We start from the raw sequence: 25,638 nt of genomic DNA, 5'->3' as shown, positions 1-25,638 counted from the left end.
AAGAAGTCTGCTGAGGTACTTCCTCCCCACAGATCTTTTGACTGTGCCATTGACCTTGTCCCTGAAGCAACTCTGCCCAGGGGTCGTACCTACCCTCTGTCCATTCCAGAGACCCAGGCCATGTCTGAGTATATCGCCGAGAATCTGGAGAGAGGTTTCATCCGGAAATCCTCGTCGCCTGCAGGAGCAGGTTTCTTTTTCATTGCTAAAAAGGATGGTACCCTCAAACCCTGCATCGACTATCTAGGGTTAAGCGCAGTGACTATCAAAAACCGATACTCCTTACCTCTAATATCTGAGCTATTCGACAGGTTGAAGGGGGCTTACATTTTCACCAAGTTTGATCTCAGAGGTGCATACATTCTCATTAGACAACGGGAAGGTGACTAATGGAAGACTGCGTTTAACACTAGGGATGGGCATTACGAATACCTGGTTATGCCTTTTGGTTTGTGTAATGCTCCAGCTGTGTTCCAGAATTTTGTCAATGAAATCTTCAGGGATCTACTGTACCAGTTTGTTGTCATCTATCTGGATGACATTCTCATCTTTTCCGAAAATCTGCTTGCTCACAGAAACCATGTCCGCACCGTACTTCAGCGCCTTAGAGAGAATAATCTCTATGCCAAGCTGGAGAAATGTTCCTTTGAATGTCCTGAAGTCCTGTTTCTGGTTTGTTTCTAGTTTGGGTCTTCGCATGGATCCCGGAAAGGTCTCGGCCATTACCAACTGGCCCCTTCCTGCTAGCTCAAGGCCACACAGCACTTTCTTGGCTTCACAAATTATTATAGGCAGTTCACAAGGAATTACTCTTCCATAGCCGCACCTATTATCGCTTTAACCAAGAAGGGTGCGAATGCCAAAGACTGGCCTCCTGAGGCTGTCTCTGCGTTTCACGATCTGAAACAGGCCTTTGTTTCTGGACCACTCTTGAGGAGACCAAATCCTGGGGACCCATTTTTTATTTTAACGTCAGTTCTCAGAAAACACCCTTTATCACTGGTTATGGAAGACATCCTCAACTCCCTCTTCCTATGACCTGTTCTTCTGACATTCCAGCCTTGGCTACTGTTCAGGAATCATTCAATTCCATGTGGGCTGACATTCATAATTCCCTCCAGAAAGCTGCCAACAAATTCAAGAGTTTTGCTGACCGTTGCAGGCGTAAGCCACCTTCTCTTCAGCCAGGAGACAAAGTCTGGCTCTCCACCAGGAACATCAAACTCCGGATTCCTTCTCTCAAATTTGCCCCACGATTCATTGGTCCGTAAACCATAACTTCTAAACTGAATCCGGTTTGTTTCAAGATTCCCAAAAGCCTCAAAATCTCTAACTCCTTCCATGTTGCCCTTCTGAAGCCTTTAGTCCTCAATAAGTTCTCTCGTCCTCTCTCTACTGCCGGTCTCTGAGGATAACCAGGAGTACGAGGTTAGCCAAATTTTGGATTCCCGACTCTGTAGAGGCATTGTCCAGTATCTCGTGCATTGGAAGGGGTTTGGTCCTGACGAGAGGTCATGGATCAAGGCTTCTGAGGTCTTTGCACCTCGTCTGTTGAGGAAGTTTCATTTGAAGTTCACGTCTAAACCTGGTCCCAGGCGGGGAATGGGGAGGCCTCGTAAGAGGGGGGGTACTGTCATAGTTATGCAATAGAGTTCTGTCTGTCAGTTTACTTGTCTCCATGTGTTCATTTCTAAAGACCAGCTGACTCTCACCTGACTGCTTTTATTAACTCTCCTCTAGCAGGGCTCCACCCCAGCTCCTATCAGAGAACTCTATATTAACCTCTGCACTGCAGGCCAGCCCTGCTGATCAACCTTTGTGTGTTTTGGCTTCCTGTTCCTGTCTGCCGTGTGCTCTACGTTTGTTTCTGTTACCGACCTTGGCATGTTCTCAACTATTCCTGTCTGCTCGTGACCCTGACCTTTGGCGTGTCCCCGACTATCCCTGTTTGTCTATGACCCTGAACCTTGGCGTGAACTCTGTTGTCCTTGTCTGCTTGTGGCCCTGACCTTGGCTTATTCCTTTACTATCCCTATTCTCCTGTTGCCTACTTTGGGTGTGAGCTGGGGGACCCTGGGGGTCGCGACCTGGAGCCAGTTGCAGCCCAGTCCATCCTCACCACTAGAGGCTCTGGTAAACACCTGCTGGCTCTTAGACTCCGCGGCCCAGAGAATCCTACGCTCTAACCCTGGTGGGATCCGTGTTGGTGTTCCAGCGGCCCTGCCTTCCTTACCACCCGGACTCCCATCCGCAGCAGTCAGCCGTAGGGTCCACTGCCTTGCAGTGCACTCCTGATCCTTACGGTGTGCATCTGTCACCTAGCCTCAAGGTGACCTGACAGCATCGATTTTCTTCACTACGTCTGTCGCTCCTTTTTATGTTTTTCACAACTTTTTTTCGTACCTATTCTAGTATACTCCAACTCTTCATTAGTGTTACAAGGTCTCAGGTGTGAATGGGGAGCAGGTGTGCTAAATTTGTTGTTATCCTTCTCAATCTCTCATACTGGTCACTGGAATTTCAACATGGCACCTCATGGCAAAGAACTCTCTGAGGATCTGAAAAAAAGAATTCTTGTTCTACATAAAGATGGCCTAGGCTATAAGAAGATTGCCAAAACCCACAAACAAATGCTGCTCCTAGAATTAATAAAATACTAATAAACAATAGACAAACAGTGAAGGGCGCATCAGTAGTGCAATATTAAATAAATAAATATATAAATGATTAAATATCGTGTTGACTCAATCATGTAATAAGGTGCAACAGTGTGTACTACATTAAATTAAATCATGTAATTGCCAATAAAGTGAACTAGTGCAAAAAAAAAGTTCATAATGTGTCCCTTATTATTATTATGAAACAAAAAATGCAATCTTCTTAAATACTCCAATCACCACATGACAATAAAGTGCAAATGCTATATTATTCGTGCTTCACATGATTGAGTCAACACAATATTTAATCATTTATATATTTATTTATTTAATATTGCACTACTGATGTGCCCTTCACTGTTTATTGCATATGTGTACAGTATCTAACAAAAGTGAGTACACCCCTCACATTTTTGTAAATATTTTATTATATCTTGTCATGTGACAACACTGAAGAAATGACACTTTGCTACTATATAAAGTAGTGAGTGTACAGCTTGTATAACAGTGTAAATTTGCTGTCCACTCAAAATAACTCAACACAGCCATTATTGCCAAAACGCTGGCAACAAAAATGAGTACACTCCTAAGTGAAAATGTCCAAATTGGGCCCAATTTCCCCTCCCCGATGTCATGTGACTTGTTAGTGTTACAGGGTCTCAGGTGTGAATGGGGAGCAGGTGTGTTAAATTTGGTGTTATCGCTCTCACTCTCTCTTACTGGTCACTGGAAGTTCAACATGGCACTTCATGGCAAAAAACTCTCTAAACATCTGAAAAAAAAGAATTGTTGCTCTGCATAAAGATGGCCTAGGCTATACGAAGATTGCCAAGACCCTCAAACTGAGCCGCAGCATGGTGGCCAAGACCATACAGCGGTTTATCAGGATAGGTTCCACTCAGAACAGGCCATGCCATGTTCGACCAAAGAAGTTGAGTGCATGTGCTCAGCATCATATTCAGAGGTTGTCTTTGGGAAATAGAGGTATGAGTGCTGCCAGTATTGCTGCAGAGGTTGAAGGGGTGGGGGGTCAGTGCTCAGACCATACACCGCACACTGCATCAAATTGGTCTGCATGGTTGTCCTCCTAGAAGGAAGCCTCTTCTTAAGATGATGCACAAGAAAGCCTGCAAAATAGTTTGCTGAAGACAAGCAGACTAAGGACATGAATTACTGGAACCATGTCCTGTGGTCTGATGAGACCAAGATAAACTTATTTGGTTCAGATTGTGTCAAGTGTGTGTGGCAGCAACCAGGTGAGAAGTACAAAGACAAGTGTGTCTAGCCTACAGTCAAGCATAGTGGTGGGAGTGTCATGGTCTGGGGCTGCATGAGTGCTACCGGCACTGGGGAGCTACAGTTCATTGAGGGAGCCATGAATGCCAACATGTACTGTGACATACTGAAGCAGAGCATGATTCCCCCCCCTCGGAGACTGGGCCGCAGGGCAGTATTCCAACATAACGACCCCAAACACACCTCCAAGATGACCACTGCCTTGCTAAAGAAGTTGAGGGTAAAGGTGATGGACTGGTAAAGCATGTCAACAGACCCTAAACCCTATTGAGCATCTGTAGGGAATCCTCAAATGGAAGGTGGAGAAGCGCAAGGTCCCTAACATCCACCAGCTCCGTGATGTTGTCATGGAGGAGTGGAAGAGGACTCCAGTGGCAACCTGTGAAGCTCTGGTGAACTCCATGCCCAGGAGGGTTAAGGCAGTGCTGGAAAATAATGATGGCCACACAAAATATTGACACTTTGGGCCAATTTGGACATTTTTATTTAGGGGTGTACTCACTTTTGTTGCCAGCGGTTTAGACAATAATGGCTGTGTGTTGAGTTATTTTGATGGGACAGCAAACTTACACTGTTATCCCCTTCCCGCCGACCGTACGCAGACGTGCATACTCAGGTTTCCGGGGTTATACCTGGATGATGCCTGCAGCTGCAGGCATCATCCCAGTACCGTTGTTTAGAGCCGGCGATCGGCTATCCGAGTATAACAACCGATGCGACTAAAAGCTGTTATACCGGAGGACCGGGAGGGGACATCCCCCCTCCCGTCGCCTCTCGTCGCTCTTACCGGGCCTCCCGTGCAATCGGGAGGCCCAGTGTCCAATCGGCTGCCTTCGGCGGCTGGGGGCGGGCTGGAACGAAGCTGTGGGCGGCTTTGTTCCAGCCTTCTCATTGTAAATGCGTCACTTTCCGTTTACTCGGCTGCCAATGGCGCCGGTTTTAAAAAAATATACAGTGTTCGGAATCGCCGTTTTCGGCGATCTGAATACTTTGAAGTGCAATGGAGGGATCGGGGGTCTTTTAGACCCCGATCCCTCCATAAAGAGTACCTGTCACCACCTATTACTGTCACAAGGGATGTTTACATTCCTTGTGACAGCAATAAAAGTAAAAAAAAAAAGTTTTCTTAAACACAATTTATAAGTATAAAAATAAATAAAATAAATAAAAAAAAAGTTTTTAAAGCGCCCCCGTCCCCGCGAGCTCGCGCAGCGAAGAAAACTCACACGGATGTCGCGCCCGCATATGTAAACGGTGTTCAAATCACACATGTGAGATATCGCCGAGATCATCAGAGCGAGAGCAATAATTCTAGCCCTAGACCTCCTCTTTAACTCAAACCTGGTAACTGTAAAAAAAATTTAAAGAGTCGCCTATGGAAATTCACCGTAGTTTGTCGCCATTCCACGAGTGCGTGCAATTATAAAGCGTGACACGTTTGGTATCTATTTACTCGGCGTAACATCATCTTTCACATTATACAAAAAATTGGGGTAACTTTACTGTTTGGATTTTTTAAAATTCATGAAAGTGTCCCTTTTCCAAAAATTTGCATTCAAAACACCGCTGCACAAATACCGTGTGATATAAAATATTGCAACAATCTCCATTTTATTCTCTAGATTCTCTGCTAAAAAAATATATATAATGTTTGGGAACTCTAAGTAATTTTCTAGCAAAAAATACGGATTTTAACTTGTAAACACCAAATTTCAAAAATAGGCTTAGTCATGAAAGGGTTATACAAGCTGTACACTCACTACTTTGTAGCAAAGTGTAATTTTTTCAATGTTGTCACATGAAAAGATGTAATAAAATATTTAACAAAATATTTACAAAAATGGGAGGGGTGTACTCATTTTTGTGAGATACTGTGTGTGTATATATTAATATATATATTTTAGATTATTCAATACTTGAGGCTCATTTGCACCTTGTAATGTTTAACCCCAGATGCAAATGTTGGCTCTCTTTCTTCCCTGTGCTGCTATATCTTACTAATGAGTACCTTCGTGTATAGACTAGTGGACATTTTGGACTTAAATAGAAGCATTACTAATTACTATATTTATGTAATTTTAGATGTATCCCTCAACTATTTCCCATGCCCATGAAACACATAGTGCAGTAAATTAGTACCTCAGTCCTCCTTCACAATATCTTAGTGCATTTAAACTGGAAATTGATATACTAAATAATACAATGATGCTTGAGAGGATTAATTGTGGGATGCCATTAAACTGTGTATGTCCCCTGCCCCAGGGGACGTGTATCAATGCAAAAAAAAGTTTTCAAAAACTGACGTTTTTTCGGGAGCAGTGATTTTAATGATGCTTAAAGAAAAAAAAAAAAGTGAAATATTCCTTTAAATATCGTACCTGGGGGGTGTCTGTAGTATGCCTGTAAAGTGGCGTGTGTTTCCCATGCTTAGAACAGTCCCTGCACAAAACGTCATTTTTAAAGGAAAAAAAGTCATTTAAAACTGCTTGCGGCTTTAATGTAATGTCGGGTCCTGGCAATATGGATGAAAATCAGTGAGACAAACGGCATGGGTACCCCCCAGTCCATTACTAGGCCCTTTGGGTCTTGTATGGATATTAAGGGGAACCCCGCACCCAAATTAAAAAAGGAAAGGTGTGGGGCCCCCAGGCCCTATATACTCTGAACAGCAGTATACAGGCGGTGCAAACAAGACAGGGACTGTAGGTTTGTTGTAAAGTAGAATCTGTTTGTAATTTTGAACTGGTACATTTTTAACATGTTTAGCTCCAGCCAAAAAATCTATTTTAAGCTTTTTGGAAAACAAAGGGAAAGGTTATCACCCCTGTGACATTTGTGTTGCTGTCTGTGCTCCTCTTCAGAAGATTTCACCTCACTTTTTGTCCCAATGACAAATGTTTTTTGAAAATGTGGGTTTTTTTGTGAAACAAGGATTGGTGATAAAGCATCAGTGGAAAGGAGAAATGTTTTTCCCATATTAACTCTTACAGGAGAGAATTTCCCTTCCTAGTTGTAGATTTCATCTCACTTCCTGTTGTCTCCTTCCGTTTACAAGTAGGAGTCGTTTGTAAGTTGGATGTTTGAAAGTATGGGCCTGCCCTATATATTCAGCAGAAATTTGGGCCTTAGGTGTTGTTGTGGCCACAACACTGTAAGCCCTCACAGGGCCCTGCTGTGAAATATTAGATCAAGAATTGTAATTACATGCCCCTGTTGAACAGGGGCAGAAAAATTGGGCCTTTGGTGGTGGTGCTGGTGCCACAACATGTAAGTCCTCACAGATACTCTAGGTGGGCGTAGAAACGGGCCCTGCTGTGAAATATTAGATCAAAAATTGTAATTACATGCCCCTGTTGAACAGGAGCAGAAAAATTGGGCCTTTGGTGGTGGTGGTGGTGCTTGTGCCACAACACTGTAAGTCCTCACAGATACTCTTGGTGGGTGCAGAAACAGGCCCTGCTGTGAAATATTAGATCAAGAATTGTAATTACATGCCCCTGTTGAACAGGGGCAGAAAAATTGGGCCTTTGGTGGTGGTGCTGGTGCCACAACACTGTAAGTCCTCATAGATACTCTTGGTGGGTGCAGAAACGGGCCCTGCTGTGAAATATTAGATCAATAATTCTAATTACATGTCCCTGTTGAACAGAGGCTGAAAAATTGGGCCTTAGGCACTGGTGCTGGTGCCACAACACTGCAACCCCTCACAGATACTCTAGTTGGAGCGCAGGAACTAGCCCTGCTGCAAAGAATTGCATGAAAAATTGTAATTACACGCCTTAGGCACTGGTGCTGGTGCCACAACACTGAAATCCCTCACAGATACTCTAGTTGGAGCACAGGAACTAGCCCTGCTGCAAAGAATTGCATGAAAAATTGTAATTACATGCCCCTGTTAAACAGGGGCTGAAAAATTGGGCCTTAGGCACTGGTGGCGGGACTGGCGGCGCCCAGAAACAAAAATGTTCTTACAAGCTATCATCATGATCATTGAGGAGGAAGAGGATAATTACTCAGTATAACAGGATAGTCACTCAGCATCAGCATAGGCAGTCTTTGAAGGGATCTGACATTTCAAAAAAATTTATTCGGTTACATCAGCATCAGGTGCTTGGTAGCTGGTGGTGATCCAAGACTGATTTATTTTTATGAAGGTCAGTTGATCGACTGAGTCGGTGGACAGACGCACCCTGTGATCGGTTACAAAGCCTCCAGCAGCACTGAATGTGCGTTCCGAAAGAACGCTGGATACAGAACAGGCCAGTAGCTCAATTGAATACTGTGCAAGCTCTGGCCAGTGATCCATCCTCAAGACCCAGTAACCCAGAGGATTTTCGGTGGGAAAGGTGTCAAAGTCAGATCTTGCCCCTAGGTATTCCTGCACCATGTAAAACAGACACTGTTTGGATAAAGGGGGCCTTGAGAGCTAAGGAAGTCCTCATTTTCCTGACTCTGTTCTGCCTCAAGCATCCTGTCCATTATTCCACGCAGCATGTGCTCCAACAGGTGGACAAGGGGGACAGTGTCACTGATGCATGCATTGTCACTGCTCACCATCCTCGTGGCCTCCTCAAATGGTGACAGGACAGTGCATGCATCCCTGATCATGGCCCACTGGCATGGGGAAAAAACCAAGCTCCCCTGACCCTGTCCTGGTGCCATAGTCGCACAGGTACTCATTGATGGCCCTCTGCTGCGTGTGCAGCCGCTGCAGCATGGCCAATGTTGAGTTCCACCTGGTGGGCATGTCACAGATTAGGCGGTTCTTGGGCTAGTTAAATTCCTTTTGGAGGTCTGCCAGCCGAGCACTGGCATTATATGACCGGCGGAAATGCACACAGACTTTTCTGGCCTGCCTCAGGACATCCTGTAAGCCCGGGTACCTGCTCAAGAACAGCTGCACCACCAAGTTAAGGACATGAGCCAAACAGGGCACGTGGGTCATTTGTCCCTGTCGGAGGACGGAGAGGAGGTTGGTGCCATTGTCGCAAACCACGATTCCTGCTTTAAGTTGGCGTGGCATCAACCACCTCTAAACCTGCCCCTGCAGAGCTGGCAGAACCTCTGCCCCAGTGTCGCTTCTGTCCCCCAAGCACACCAGCTCAAGCAACACATGGCATCTTTTGGCCTGCATACTTGCATAGCCCCTTGAACGCCTACGGAGCACTGCTGGTTCCGAGGACAAAGCACAGGAAGAGGCCATGGAGGAAGAAGAAGAGGAAGTTGTGGAGGAGAGAGGTGTGTCAGAATCATTAGTAGTGACATTTACACTACTGCACCTTGTCCTGCATCCTTCCCAGCTGCCAGCAGAGTCACCCAATGCGCCGTGAAACTTAGGTAATGTCCCTGTCCATGCCTGCTGGACCATGAGTCAGCGGTAATATGCACTTTACCTCTGACCCCCCTGTCCAGCGAGGCATGGACATTGCCTTTCACATGCCGGTAGAGAGCCAGAATCGCCTTCCGCGAGAAAAAGTGGCGTTTGGGTACCTGCCACTGAGGAAACGCACATTCCACAAACTCACGGAAGGGGGCAGAGTCTACCAACTGAAAAGGTAGCAGTTGAAGTGCTAGCAATTTTGCCAAGCTAGCATTCAACCGCTGGGCATGTGGATGGCTGGGAGCAAATTTCTGTCGGCGGTGGAGCAGCTGGGGCAGGGAAATTTGCCTGGTACAATCTGACGTCAGTGTACCAAAAGCAGATTGCCCACAAGTACTTGGCTGTGACACAACTAATTCTACACCTTCATTCCTCTCAGTGCAGGTCTCAGAGAGGACTGAAGGTATAGTGGGGTTGGAGATCTCAGCTGATGAGGAGCAAGGAGAGGTCCTCTTTGTTCTTTGGTGTGGGTCTTTTAGATATGCTTGCCAATGAACTGCATGACAGGTCAACATATGCCTGGTCAAGCATGTGGTGCCCAAGCGGGAGATGTTTTGGCCACGCGAGATACGCTTGAGACATATGTTGCAAATAGCAGCGGTGCGATCTGATGCACTTGTCTCAAAAAAGGCCCACACCAAAGAACTTTTGGAATAACGCACAGAGACAGCTGCGCCCTGCACATGCGGAGCTTTGCAGTGTGATGCAGTCAGTGTGCTGCCCTTAGGCCGGCCCCTGGAGGGCATCCTGCCTCATTGGTGATGTGCCTCCTCTTCCTCTCTCCTATCAGGCACCCACGTTGAGTCAGTAACCTCATCATCCCCTCCCTCCTCATCACTGGAGCAAACCTGGCAGTATGCTGCAGCAGGGGGAGCATGACTGCCAGATTGCTGTCCTTCTTGGGCACCCCCTCTGTCCGTGCTCACATTGCTGCCTTCATCTAGCTCAGTATCATCATCAGAGCCTTCTAAACGCTGGGCATCCTCCTGGAGCATGTACCCAACACTGTGGTCAAACAGTTCGAGGGACTCCTCAGGAGGACATGGTGGGGCTAGGGAAGGAGTCACTGATGCCATTGAGCTGAGGGAAGAGGCCGTGTTGGCAGCTGCTTTGCCAGACAAAGTACCCTGAGCATGGGTGAGAGAGGATGAGGAGGATGAGGATGGCTTGGTCATCCAGTCGACCAAGTCTTCCGGATGTTGCGGCTCAAAAAAGGCCAAGCGTGTCCCACGGCCACGTGCTGATGAGGATGCACCGTCTCCACGACCAGCACTGTTGCCTCTAGACACAGAGCCTGCTTGCCCTCTTTTATTGGCTTGTGACTGTCTGCCTCCCCTTGTTGGCCTTCCAGACATACTAATGGCCTGCAGTGAGATGTAGCTGCACTAAGCTGGGATATATATATAGATATATATATATATATATATATATATATCTATATATATATATATACTGATACTGCAGCTAGCAAAATCAACTGCCTGCCTGTAGTATGAGAACACCACCAATCTTCTACAGGTAGCTTTAGATGAACACTGTGCAGAGGTCGCACTACACTAACTTGTAGCTTTAGCTGAACACTGTGCAGAGGCACACTACACCAACGTTAAAATAATGTAGCTGCCTGCGGTAGTGATAGGATCAGGAAAACACCACCAACCTTCTACAGGTAGCTTTAGCTGAACACTGTGCAGAGGTCGCACTCCACTAACGTGTAAATAATGTAGCTGCCTGCGGTAGTGATAGGATCGGGAAAACACCACCAGCCTTCTACAGGTAGCTTTAGCTGAACACTGTGCAGAGGTCGCACAAGACTAACGTGTAAATAATGTAGCTGCCTGCGGTAGTGATAGGATCAGGAAAACACCACCAACCTTCTACAGATAGCTTTAGCTGAACACTGTGAAGAGGACGCACTACACTAATGTTAAAATAATGTAGCTGCCTGCAGTAGTGATAGGATCAGGAAAACACCACCAACCTTCTACAGGTAGCTTTAGCTGAACACTGTGCAGAGGTCACACTACACTAATGTGTAAATAATGTAGTTGCCTGCGGTAGTGATAGGATCAGGAAAACACCACCAACCTTCTACAGGTAGCTTTAGCTGAACACTGTGCAGAGGTCGCACTACACTAACATGTAAATAATGTAGCTGCCTGCGGTAGTGATAGGATCAGGAAAACACCACCAACCTTCTACAGGTAGCTTTAGCTGAACACTGCAGAGGTCACACTACACTAACGTGTAAATAATGTAGCTGCCTGCAGTAGTGATAGGATCAGGAAAACACCACCAACCTTCTACAGGTAGCTTTAGCTGAACACTGTGCAGAGGTTGCACTACACTAACTTGTAGCTTTAGCTGAACACTGTTCAGAGGACGCACTACACTAACTTGTAGCTTTAGCTGAACACTGTGAGGAGGACGCACTACACTAACTTGTAGCTTTAGCTGAACGCTGTGCACTACACTAACTTGTAGCTTTAGCTGAACACTGTTCAGAGGACGCACTACACTAACTTGTAGCTTTAGCTGAACACTGTTCAGAGGACGCACTACACTAACTTGTAGCTTTAGCTGAACAGCTGAACACTAACTTGTAGCTTTAGCTGAACACTGTGCACTACACTAACTTGTAGCTTTAGCTGAACACTGTGCAGAAGACGCACTACACTAACTTGTAGCTTTAGCTGAACACTGTGCAGAGGTCACACTACAGTAACTTGTAGCTTTAGCTGAACACTGTGAGGAGGACGCACTACACTAACTTGTAGCTTTAGCTGAACACTGTGAGGAGGACGCACTACACTAACTTGTAGCTTTAACTGAACACTGTGAGGAGGACGCACTACACTAACTTGTAGCTTTAGCTGACCACTGTGCACTACACTAACTTGTAGCTTTAGCTGAACACTGTTCAAAGGACGCACTACACTAACTTGTAGCTTTAGCTGAACACTGTGCACTACACTAACTTGTAGCTTTAGCTGAACACTGTGAGGAGGGCGCACTACACTAACTTGTAGCTTTAGCTGAGCACTGTGAGGAGGACGCACTACACTAACTTGTAGCTTTAGCTGAACACTGTGAGGAGGACGCACTACACTAACTTGTAGCTTTAGCTGAAAACTGTGAGGAGGACGCACTACACTAACTTGTAGCTTTAGCTGAACCCTGTTCAGAGGATGCACTACACTAACTTACATAGTTACATAGTTACATAGTAGGCGAGGTTGAAAAAAGACACAAGTCCATCAAGTCCAACCTATGTGTGATTATGTGTCAGTATTACATTGTATATCCCTGTATGTTGCATTCATTTAGGTGCTTATCTAATAGTTTTTTGAAACTATTGATGCTCTCCGCTGAGACCACCGCCTGTGGAAGGGAATTCCACATCCTTGCCGCTCTTACAGTAAAGAACCCTCTACGTAGTTTAAGGTTAAACCTCTTCCTCATTCTTTATGGGGCCAATATGGTCTGTCCTCCCTTTTTTACTGTTTACATACTTAAAGAATTTCTTGGGATTTTTTTTGCTCTCCTCCGCTATGTGTCTTTCATGTTCTATCTTAGACTTCCTAATTGCACCCTTACATTTCTTGTTGCATTCTTTATAAAGTCTGAATGCTGAGGATGATCCCTCAACCTTGTATTTTTTGAAGGCCTTCTCCTTTGCTTTTATATGCATTTTTACATTGGAGTTAAGCCATCCAGGACTTTTGTTCGCCCTTTTAAATTTATTACCCAATGGGATACATTGGCTAATGCCCTTATTTAATATACTCTTAAAGCAAACCCATCTCTCCTCCGTATTCTTTGTTCCTAATATTTTATCCCAATTTATGCCTTTTGGCAAGGTTTGTAGTTTAGGGAAGTTGGCTCTTTTGAAATTCAATGTCTTTGTATTCCCTTTATGTTTCCTATTTGTGTGATTTATACTGAAACTAATTGACCTTGTAGTCAATTTTGTAGCTTTAGCTGAACACTGTGCAGAGGTCGCACTACACTAACTTGTAGCTTTAGCTGAACACTGTGAGGAGGACGCACTACACTAACTTGTAGCTTTAGCTGAACACTGTGAGGAGGACGCACTACACTAACTTGTAGCTTTAGCTTAACACTGTGAGGAGGACGCTCTACACTAACTTGTAGCTTTAGCTGAACCCTGTTCAGAGGAAGCACTACACTAACTTACATAGTTACATAGTTACATAGTAGGCGAGGTTGAAAAAAGACACAAGTCCATCAAGTCCAACCTATGTGTGATTATGTGTCAGTATTACATTGTATATCCCTGTATGTTGCGTTCATTTAGGTGCTTATCTAATAGTTTTTTGAAACTATCGATGCTCTCCGCTGAGACCACCGCCTGTGGAAGGGAATTCCACATACTTGCCGCTCTTACAGTAAAGAACCCTCTACGTAGTCTAAGGTTAAACCTCTTTTCTTCTAATCTTAATGAGTGACCACGAGTCTTGTTAAACATTCTTCTGCAAAAAAGTTTTATTTCTATTGTAGCGTCACCAGTACGGTATTTGTATATTGAAATCATATCCCCTCTCAAGAGTCTCTTCTCCAGAGAGAATAAGTTCAGCGTTCGCAACCTTTCCTCATAACTAAGATCCCCCAGACCCTTTATTAGCTTTGCTGCCCTTCTTTGTACTCGCTACATTTCCAGTACATCCTTCCTGAGGACTGGTGCCCAGAACTGGACAGCATACTCTAGGTGCTGCCGGACCAGAGTCTTGTAGAGTGGGAGAATTACCGTTTTATCTCTGGAGTTGATCCCCTTTTTAATGCATGGCAATATTCTGTTTTCTTTGTGAGCAGCAGATTGGCATTGCATGCCATTGCTGAGCCTAGCATCTACTAGGACCCCCAGGTCCTTTTCCATCCTAGATTCCCCCAGGTGTTCTCCCCCCAGTGTATAGATTGCATTCATATTTTTCCCATCCAAATGCATTATTTAACATTTTTCTACATTGAACCTCATCTGCCATGTAGTTGCCCGCCCCATTAATTTGTTCAGATCTTCTTGCAAGGTTTCCACATCCTGCGGAGAAGTTATTGCCCTGCTTAGCTTAGTGTCGTCTGCAAATACAGAGATTGAACTGTTTACCCCACCTTCCAGGTCATTTATGAACAAATTAAATAGTATTGGTCCCAGCACAGAACCCTGGGGAACCCCACTACCCACCCCTGACCATTCCAAGTACTCCCCATTTATCACCACCCTCTGAACTCGCCCTTGTAGCCAGTTTTCAATCCATGTACTCACCCTATGGTCCATGCCAACGGACCTTATTTTGTACAGTAAACGTTTATGGGGAACTGTGTCAAATGCTTTTGCAAAATCCAGATACACCACGTCTACGGGCCTTCCTTTATCTAGATGGCAACTCACCTCCTCATAGAAGGTTAGTAGATTGGTTTGGCAAGAACGATTCTTCATGAATCCATGCTGATTACTGCTAATGATACCGTTCTCATTACTAAAATCTTGTATATAGTCCCTTATCATCCCCTCCAAGAGTTTACATACTATTGATGTTAGGCTAACTGGTCTGTAATTCCCAGGGATGTATTTTGGGCCCTTTTTAAATATTGGTGTTACATTGGCTTTTTTCCAATCAGCTGGTACCATTCCAGTCAGTAGACTGTCTGTAAAAATTAGGAACAATGGTCTGGCAATCACTTGACTGAGTTCCCTAAGTACCCTCGGATGCAAGCTATCAGGTCCCCGGTGATTTATTAATGTTAAGTTTCTCAAGTCTAATTTTAATTCTGTCCTCTGTTAACCATGGAGGTGCTTCCTGTGTTGTGTCATGAGGATAAACACTGCAGTTTTGGTTATTGAAGCCTCCCGATTCACTTGTGAAGACTAAGGAGAAGAATAAATTCAGTACCTTCGCCATCTCCCCATCCTTTGTAACCAGATGTCCTTCCTCATTCTTTATGGGGCCAATATGGTCTGTCCTCCCTTTTTTACTGTTTACATACTTAAAGAATTTCTTGGAATTTTTTTTGCTCTCCTCCGCTATGTGTCTTTCATGTTCTATCTTAGCCGTCCTAATTGCACCCTTACATTTCTTGTTGCATTCTTTATAAAGTCTGAATGCTGAGGATGATCCCTCAACCTTGTATTTTTTGAAGGCCTTCTCCTTTGCTTTTATATGCATTTTTACATTGGAGTTAAGCCATCCAGGACTTTTGTTCGCCCTTTTAAATTTATTACCCAATGGGATACATTGGCTAATGCCCTTATTTAATATACTCTTAAAGCAAACCCATCTCTCCTCCGTATTCTTTGTTCCTAATATTTTATCCCAATTTATGCCTTTTGGCAAGGTTTGTAGTTTAGGGAAGTTGGCTCTTTTGAAATTCAATGTCTTTTTATTCCCTTTATGTTTCCTATTTGTGTGATTTATACTGAAACTAATTGACCTTGTAGTCAATTTTGTAGCTTTAGCTGAACACTGTGCAGAGGTCGCACTACACTAACTTGTAGCTTTAGCTGAACACTGTGAGGAGGACGCACTACACTAACTTGTAGCTTTAGCTGAACACTGTGAGGAGGACGCACTACACTAACTTGTAGCTTTAGCTGAACACTGTGAGGAGGACGCACTACACTAACTTGTAGCTTTAGCTGTACCCTGTTCAGAGGAAGCACTACACTAACTTACATAGTTACATAGTTACTTAGTAGGCGAGGTTGAAAAAAGACACAAGTCCATCAAGTCCAACCTATGTGTGATTATGTGTCAGTATTACATTGTATATCCCTGTATGTTGCGTTCATTTAGGTGCTTATCTATTATTTATTTTATTTTATTTAAAATATCTAATAGTTTTTTGAAACTATCGATGCTCTCCGCTGAGACCACCGCCTGTGGAAGGGAATTCCACATACTTGCCGCTCTTACAGTAAAGAACCCTCTACGTAGTTTAAGGTTAAACCTCTTTTCTTCTAATTTTAATGAGTGACCACGAGTCTTGTTCAACATTCTTCTGCAAAAAAGTTTTATTTCTATTGTAGCGTCACCAGTACGGTATTTGTATATTGAAATCATATCCCCTCTCAAGCGTCTCTTCTCCAGAGAGAATAAGTTCAGCGTTCGCAACCTTTCCTCATAACTAAGATCCCCCAGACCCTTTATTAGCTTTGTTGCCCTTCTTTGTACTCGCTCCATTTCCAGTACATCCTTCCTGAGGACTGGTGCCCAGAACTGGACAGCATACTCTAGGTGCGGCCGGACCAGAGTCTTGTAGAGTGGGAGAATTACCGTTTTATCTCTGGAGTTGATCCCCTTTTTAATGCATGGCAATATTCTGTTTTTTTTGTGAGCAGCAGATTGGCATTGCATGCCATTGCTGAGCCTAGCATCTACTAGGACCCCCAGGTCCTTTTCCATCCTAGATTCCCGCAGAGGTTCTCCCCCCCAGTGTATAGATTGCATTCATATTTTTGCCATCCAAATGCGTTATTTAACATTTTTCTACATTGAACCTCATCTGCCATGTAGTTGCCCGCCCCATTAATTTGTTCAGATCTTCTTGCAAGGTTTCCACATCCTGCTGAGAAGTTATTGCCCTGCTTAGCTTAGTATCGTCTGCAAATACAGAGATTGAACTGTTTACCCCACCTTCCAGGTCATTTATGAACAAATTAAATAGTATTGGTCCCAGCACAGAACCCTGGGGAACCCCACTACCCACCCCTGACCATTCTGAGTACTCCCCATTTATCACCACCCTCTGAACTCGCCCTTGTAGCCAGTTTCAATCCATGTACTCACCCTATGGTCCATGCCAACGGACCTTATTTTGTACAGTAAATGTTTATGGGGAACTGTGTCAAATGCTTTTGCAAAATCCAGATACACCACGTCTACGGGCCTTCCTTTATCTAGATGGCAACTCACCTCCTCATAGAAGGTTAGTAGATTGGTTTGGCAAGAACGATTCTTCATGAATCCATGCTGATTACTGCTAATGTGTCAGGGAAGACAGGCTTTCCATGTAAGCACCCGGCGTGCACGCATGCGTACTAGCACTTTAAGACACACACCTGTCACTAATACTGAAGTCAGGCGGGCTATTTAAACAGGGCTCCTACAGGGCTCCTGTTTGGTCTGCAGCTCCTGTGTTGTATCCTGTTTCCTCTGTGACCTCTGATTCTGATCCAGCTTGTTGTTACCTGTGATTGCCTGCTGTCTGTTCTGATCCCAGCTTCCCATAGACTCTGATCCTGCCTGCTGATTCTGTCTGCTGATCTTCCGGTACTACTTGGCTTGTGACCTGACCTCTCTTCTGCCTACCGTCTATGCCTGATCTGCCTGATTATTACCGACCCGGCCTGTCTGACCCTGCATCTCGCTCATCCAGCCTGCTACAGCTCCCAGCCCTGCAAGCCTGCATCTGGTACTGCTCTGTGGTTCATCCCAGCCTGCCACCAGTCAAGCATCGTGTCAGCTCACCTACTATCTGCCTGCTGATCACCGCTACTACACGGACTATTGAACTGTTTACAGGCACTCATACCCCACCGTGCTCCTGTGGCTGCTGTATCACTACCAGTGGTCCGTGAGCCGGAGTTGTACGAGAGGCCTTCCTCTACACGTCAGGCTCACATCCCAGGTACGTAACAGGACCAAACAGCCATGTCTGAGCCTGCAAGAGGACCCTCTCCAGTAAATGAAATATGTCAGCACCTTGCTGCTCTTACACAGACGGTTAAGTCGCTGCAGGAAGGATACGTGCGTCTCGAAGAGCGGGTACAGTCCCTGTCCAATCCAGCAACCATAGCTCCTGCATCTGATCCTGCCTCCTCCATCACCCAAGCTGGGGCTTTAGCCAGCCATACAGTAATGATGTTACCCCCTGAGCCTCGTGTACCTACTCCTGAGAGGTTTTCCGGTGATCGGAGTAAATTTAGAGCCTTTCGCAATGCCTGTCAGCTCTACTTTGCTCTCCAGCCACAGACTTTTTCCCTGGAAACCACCAAGGTGAGATTCATTATTTGCCTCCTCCAAGGGGAACCACAGACTTGGGCCCACCGGCTGTTAGAAGAGAACAACGCACAACTAAACACCATGCAAATGTTCTTTGACGCCATGGCGCTGATTTATGATGACCCACAACGTACCACCACTGCTGAAGCCGCTCTTCATACACTCCAGCAAGGCCATAGAGCGGCAGAGGACTATGTCACTGACTTTAGACGCTGGAGTGCAGACACTAGCTGGAATGACGCAGCCCTGCGTCATCAATTTCGTCTGGGTCTCTCGGAAAGCCTGAAAGATGAGCTAGCTCGGGTCGGGGTGCCAAGCTCTCTGGAAGCCCTAATCACTCTGTCCATTCAGATTGACCGCCGCCTACGAGAACGCAGGTCTGAAAGAACCACACAGCACTTCCGTCCAGCCTGGATATTACCTAAGATCCCTGCTTCTCCTAACCCGACTCCTGGAAATTTCACTTTCCCCACTCCAGAGGTACCTAAACCCATGGAATTGGGCCTGATTCGCTCTTCTTTGACTCCAGAAGAACGCCAACGCCGACGAGTAAATAACCTCTGCCTGTACTGTGGAGAAGCCGGTCACTTCGTACATACCTGTCCTGCCAAGCTGCGTAAGTGTCTTTCCCTTTCTTCACTCAAGCAGTCACCCCTGCCTGCCTTGTCTGCCAGCTCAGCTCATATCGCTCTGCCTGTTTCCTTCCAACTACCGGGAAGAACCGTATCAGTGACCGCTATTATTGATTCTGGAGCATGTAGCTGTTTCATCGACCAGTCCTTCGCAGCTCAGCAACACATTCCTCTACAAACCAGAGGACAGGGACTCACTGTATTCCTGGCCGATGGGTCTCGTATTAAATCTGGACTGGTAACAAAGGAGACCCCACCGATGCTGACCATCTCGTCCACCAACCACCGAGAGCTGCTGCGTTTAGACGCAATTTCTTCGCCCTTATTTCCCATCATCCTGGGCCTACCCTGGCTACAGGCCCACAATCCACAGATAGACTGGAAATCCGGAAGTGTCAAGTTCCAGTCAGCATATTGCCAGAGACACTGTTTGGAAACTTCACCACCATCACCTGCTACCCTGCTGTGTATGGACGCAGACCTTGAATTATGTCAAGTAGCTCCGAATTCTTACCACGAATACCTGGACATTTTCAGTAAACGAGGAGCAGACACCCTTCCTCCACACAGACCTTATGACTGCCCCATCGAGCTCCTTCCTGGGACAGAGATTCCATTCGGGCGCATCTTCCCTTTATCTGAGCGGGAATCAGGCGTTCTGAAGGACTATATTGATGAGAATCTGCAGAAAGGATTCATCCGTCCCTCTACTTCACCGGCTGGTGCCGGTATATTTTTCGTAGAAAAGAAGGATCATTCCCTGAGACCATGTGTGGACTATCGTGATCTAAATAAAATAACAGTGAAAAATCGCTACCCCCTTCCTCTAGTCCCTGAACTGTTCCAAAGACTCAAATCAGCAAGCATTTTTACTAAGCTGGATTTAAGAGGGGCCTATAACCTGGTTCGTATACGAGAAGGGGATGAATGGAAAACTGCCTTCCGTACCCGATTTGGGCACTTTGAATATCTAGTTATGCCCTTTGGCCTTTGTAATGCCCCTGCCACCTTCCAGTACTTTATTAACGACATTTTCAAAGACTTTCTGGATATTTTTGTGGTTGTCTACCTTGATGACATATTGATATTCTCTGTATCATTAGAGGTGCACCGAGGGCATGTTAAAAGCGTATTGTGCCGGCTCCGCAAATATGGACTTTATGCCAAAGCCGAGAAATGCGACTTTGAGCAACAGAGCATCCAGTTTTTAGGTCTGATCATTTCGACCGAAGGGATCAAGATGGACCCGCAGAAAGTCTCAGCAATACTAGATTGGCCAGCCCCCACAGACAAGAAGGGAATACAACGATTCGTGGGCTTTGCCAATTTTTACCGCAAGTTTATCAAGAACTTTTCTGCTATCATTCACCCTGTTACACAGCTGACCAAACTAGGTATCCGTTTCTGTTGGACTTCTGAGGCTCAAGCTGCTTTTGAAATCTTGAAGAGACGGTTTACCATTGCTCCTGTCTTAAGTCACCCAGACTCTACCTTGCCCTATATTGTGGAGGTGGATGCTTCAGAAAGTGCAGTTGGGGCCATTCTATCACAACGTCTAGGCCTCAAAGAAGTGACCCATCCAGTGGCATTCTTTTCACGCAAACTCACGTCAGCTGAAAGAAACTACGATGTAGGGGATCGGGAACTTTTGGCGATCAAAGCTGCTTTGGAGGAATGGAGGTACTTGTTGGAGGGAGCGGCCCATCCAATTCTGATCTACACGGATCATAAGAATCTTGAATATCTGCGATCCGCTAAACGCCTCAAACCACGCCAAGCTCGCTGGGCACTCTTTTTCTCAAGATTCTCATTCCATATTACGTACAGGCCCGGATCAAAGAACACTAAGCCTGATGCGTTGTCGCGCATGTTCGAAGATCCAAGAGACATCCTAATACCAGACACCATTTTACCAGCTGGAAATTTCCTACTATTACACACTGACCTTATGTCTCAGTTACAGCAAGCTTCTGCAGAAACACCTAGTCCTCCAGGGGTCACACTACAAGCAAAGAATGGGCTATTATGGAGGGGTAAGCAGATTTTTGTACCTAAAAAGGTTCGAGCAATGATCTTGGGGAGTTGTCATGACCACCCTTTGGCAGGCCATTTTGGGGTTCATAAGACTGTCGAACTTGTACAACGCTCATTTTGGTGGCCAGGTTTGGAGAAAGACTGCAGAGCCTATGTAAATGCATGCACCACCTGCACCCGGAGTAAAAGTTCCCGTAACAAAGCTTGGGGATTACTCAGACCTTTGCCTATACCTGACAGACAGTGGAAGATGATTGCTTTGGATTTTATAGTTGAACTTCCACCTTCTGAAGAATGTACCGCTATCTTTGTGGTAGTGGATCGCTTAACAAAGATGGCTCATTTCATTCCTCTAAAGAGTACACCATCGGCTGCAGAAACCGCCCTGGTGTTTATAAAAGAAATTGTCAGACTCCATGGAGTCCCCGCAAATATTGTGTCTGATCGCGGAGTCCAGTTCACATCCAGATTTTGGAAGGCCTTGTGTGAGACCCTACAGATTGATCTCTCATTCTCTTCTGCTTACCACCCACAAACTAATGGGCAGACGGAGAGGACTAATCAAACCCTAGAACAATACATTCGTTGTTTTACTTCTTTTGTCCAGGATGATTGGGTATCATTATTACCACTGGCGGAATTTGCCTATAATAATGCCACCCATTCTGCCACCAAGCAATCTCTGTTCTTTGCTAATTATGGATTCCATCCCACCTTCTTACCTAAACTTGTCACAGAATCTTCCGTTCCAGCAGTCCAGGATACTGTGGACTTTTTCTCTCGCAATAATATGTTGTTACAGGAAACCATCGCGAAAGTGCAGGAGGACAGCAAGAAATCATTTGACAAGAAAAGAAGGGGGGAACTGATCTTGCAACCAGGAGATCAAGTATGGCTTTCAACAACAAATTTGAAGATGCTATGTCCTTCAAGGAAGCTGGCACCAAGGTTCGTAGGACCATTTCCGGTAAGGAGAAAAATTAATGATGTTTCTTTTGAATTAACCTTACCTGAGTCTTTTAAAATCCACTCAGTGTTTCATGTATCCTTGCTAAAGCCTGTTGTGCCAGATCCATTTCCGGATCATAGACCAGGTCCTCCCACACCTATTATTATTGATGGGGATGAGGAATTTGAGGTTGAGGCTGTTTTAGACTGCAGGAAAAGAAGGGGGCAGACACAATATTTAATCAAGTGGAAGGGTTATGGTCCAGAGGAAAATTCCTGGGAACCCGCACGAAATGTACATGCCACAGACTTGATCCGTGCCTTCTTCCGCAGGAACCCGCAAAAGAGGAACCGGTTGGGCACCCGGAGGTTGCCCATAGGGAGGGGGCAATGTCAGGGAAGACAGGCTTTCCATGTAAGCACCCGGCGTGCACGCATGCGTACTAGCACTTTAAGACACACACCTGTCACTAATACTGAAGTCAGGCGGGCTATTTAAACAGGGCTCCTACAGAGGTTCATTGCTGTTTGGTCTGCAGCTCCTGTGTTGTATCCTGTTTCCTCTGTGACCTCTGATTCTGATCCAGCTTGTTGTTACCTGTGATTGCCTGCTGCCTGTTCTGATCCCGGCTTCCCATAGACTCTGATCCTGCCTGCTGATTCTGTCTGCTGATCTTCCGGTACTACTTGGCTTGTGACCTGACCTCTCTTCTGCCTACCGTCTATGCCTGATCTGCCTGATTATTACCGACCCGGCCTGTCTGACCCTGCATCTCGCTCACCTACTATCTGCCTGCTGATCACCGATACTACACGGACGATTGAACTGTTTACAGGCACTCATACCCCACCGTGCTCCAGTGGCTGCTGTATCACTACCAGTGGTCTGCGAGCCGGAGTTGTACGAGAGGCCTTCCTCTACACATCAGGCTCACATCCCAGGTACGTAACATAATGATACCGTTCTCATTACTAAAATCTTGTATATAGTCCCTTATCATCCCCTCCAAGAGTTTACATACTATTGATGTTAGGCTAACTGGTCTGTAATTCCCAGGGATGTATTTTGGGCCCTTTTTAAATATTGGTGCTACATTGGCTTTTTTCCAATCAGCTGGTACCATTCCAGTCAGTAGACTGTCTGTAAAAATTAGGAACAATGGTCTGGCAATCACTTGACTGAGTTCCCTAAGTACCCTCGGATGCAAGCCATCAGGTCCCCGGTGATTTATTAATGTTAAGTTTCTCAAGTCTAATTTTAATTCTGTCCTCTGTTAACCATGGAGGTGCTTCCTGTGTTGTGTCATGAGGATAAACACTGCAGTTTTGGTTACTGAAGCCTCCCAATTCACTTGTGAAGACTGAGGAGAAGAATAAATTCAATACCTTCGCCATCTCCCCATCCTTTGTAACCAGATGTCCTTCCTCATTCTTTATGGGGCCAATATGGTCTGTCCTCCCTTTTTTACTGTTTACATACTTAAAGAATTTCTTGGGATTTTTTTTGCTCTCCTCCGCTATGTGTCTTTCATGTTCTATCTTAGCCGTCCTAATTGCACCCTTACATTTCTTGTTGCATTCTTTATAAAGTTTGAATGCTGAGGATGATCCCTCAACCTTGTATTTTTTGAAGGCCTTCTCCTTTGCTTTTATATGCATTTTTACATTGGAGTTAAGCCATCCAGGACTTTTGTTCGTCCTTTTAAATTTATTACCCAATGGGATACATTGGCTAATGCCCTTTTTTAATATACTCTTAAAGCAAACCCATCTCTCCTCCGTATTCTTTGTTTCTAATATTTTATCCCAATTTATGCCCTTTGGCAAGGTTTGTAGTTTAGGGAAGTTGGCTCTTTTGAAATTCAATGTCTTTGTATTCCCTTTATGTTTCCTATTTGTGTGATTTATACTGAAACTAATTGACCTTGTAGTCAATTTTGTAGCTTTAGCTGAACACTGTGCAGAGATCGCACTACACTAACTTGTAGCTTTAGCTGAACACTGTGAGGAGGACGCACTACACTAACTTGTAGCTTTAGCTGAACACTGTACAGAGGTCACACTACACTAACTTGTAGCTTTAGCTGAACACTGTGAAGAGGACGCACTACACTAACTTGTAGCTTTAGCTGAACACTGTGAGGAGGACACACTACACTAACTTGTAGCTTTAGCTGAACACTGTGAGGAGGACGCACTACACTAACGTGTAGCTTTAGCTGAACACTGCGCACTACACTAACTTGTAGCTTTAGCTGAACACTGTTCAGAGGACGCACTACACTAACTTATAGCTTTAGCTGAACACTGTGCAGAGGTCGCACTACACTAACTTGAAGCTTTAGCTGAACACTGTGAGGAGGGCGCACTACACTAACTTGTAGCTTTAGCTGAACATTGTGAGGAGGACGCACTACACTAACTTGTAGCTTTAGCTGACCACTGTGCAGAGGTCGCACAACACTAACTTGTAGCTTTAGCTGACCACTGTGCAGAGGTCGCACTATACTAACTTGTAGCTTTAGCTGAACACTGTGAGGAGGATGCACTACACTAACTGTAAATAGTCTAGCTGCCTGACTGTGGTACTAATAGGATCAGAAGAACACCAGCATTTTTCTTCAGGTAGCTGTAAATACTGTAACAACACAAGCCTGCCTGTCAGTAGGAAGATAATAACAGGAACGGTTCTAGCTAAACTGAATACAGTGTATATATATATATATATATATAACACCTGGGATGCATATATATATACACAATACACTGTAAGTGCAGCTAACTGACAGTCCTGCCTAATCTATCTAACTTAAATCAAATGACACTGTCTCTCTGTCTCTGGCTCTCAACGCCGGAACACACTATACAGGGCCGCCGTGCAGGCGGCCTTATATAGTGTGGGCGTGTACTAAACCCCCTGAGCCGTAATTGGCCAAAGCCATCCTGGCTTTGGCTAATTACAGCTCTCTCTACAGACGGCGCTGTGATTGGCCAAGCATGCGGGTCATAGTGCATGCTTGGCCAATCATCAGCCTGCAATGCACTGCGATGCCGCAGTGAATTATGGGCCATGACGCGCCACACGAATTTGGCGCGAACTGCCCATATCGTTCGCAATTCGGCGAACCTCCAGCACTGAATGTGTGCAATTGGAAAGGGGTACTGGGGTGTGATGGAGGGTCTATTGGTGCTGGCTGCTGGGGATTTTCTTTTTGTTGGAGGGGATCTATTTTTTGTGACCGTTTATTGTTAATGCTGAGGGGATCTTTTGCTGGGGAGGGGTCAGTTGTTGCTGGAAGGGATCTACTGTTGATTAAGGGGTCTGATGTTGCTGTCTGCTGGAGAGTATTTGTGTTGGCTGCTGGGAGATCTGCTGTTGTTGCTGGGGGCCTATTATTGCTGTCTGTGGCGGATCTTGTTTTCTTTTTTCTCTTGTTATTATTACCAAGTCCCAAAGAAATTACTTTGCACTGCAAACTGATACTTGCCCCTGTATTCTCTAAAATGGGCCATACTGGGAGGTGGGTAGGTGGTGGAACCAAGGGTCGGTGCTTGGAGGTGGGTAGCAATTGGAGATGCAAATGAACTCAGAAGGGGGAGTTCCTGCACCTATTCTCTGAGAAAAAAAGCCCTGCTAACATATAATCACACACATAGGTTGGACTTGATGGACT

The sequence above is a fragment of the Aquarana catesbeiana genome, linkage group LG09 (genome assembly GCF_042186555.1).
Source record: "Aquarana catesbeiana isolate 2022-GZ linkage group LG09, ASM4218655v1, whole genome shotgun sequence".
Classification (NCBI taxonomy): Eukaryota; Metazoa; Chordata; class Amphibia; order Anura; family Ranidae; genus Aquarana; species Aquarana catesbeiana.
This window is presented reverse-complemented; position numbering follows the sequence as displayed.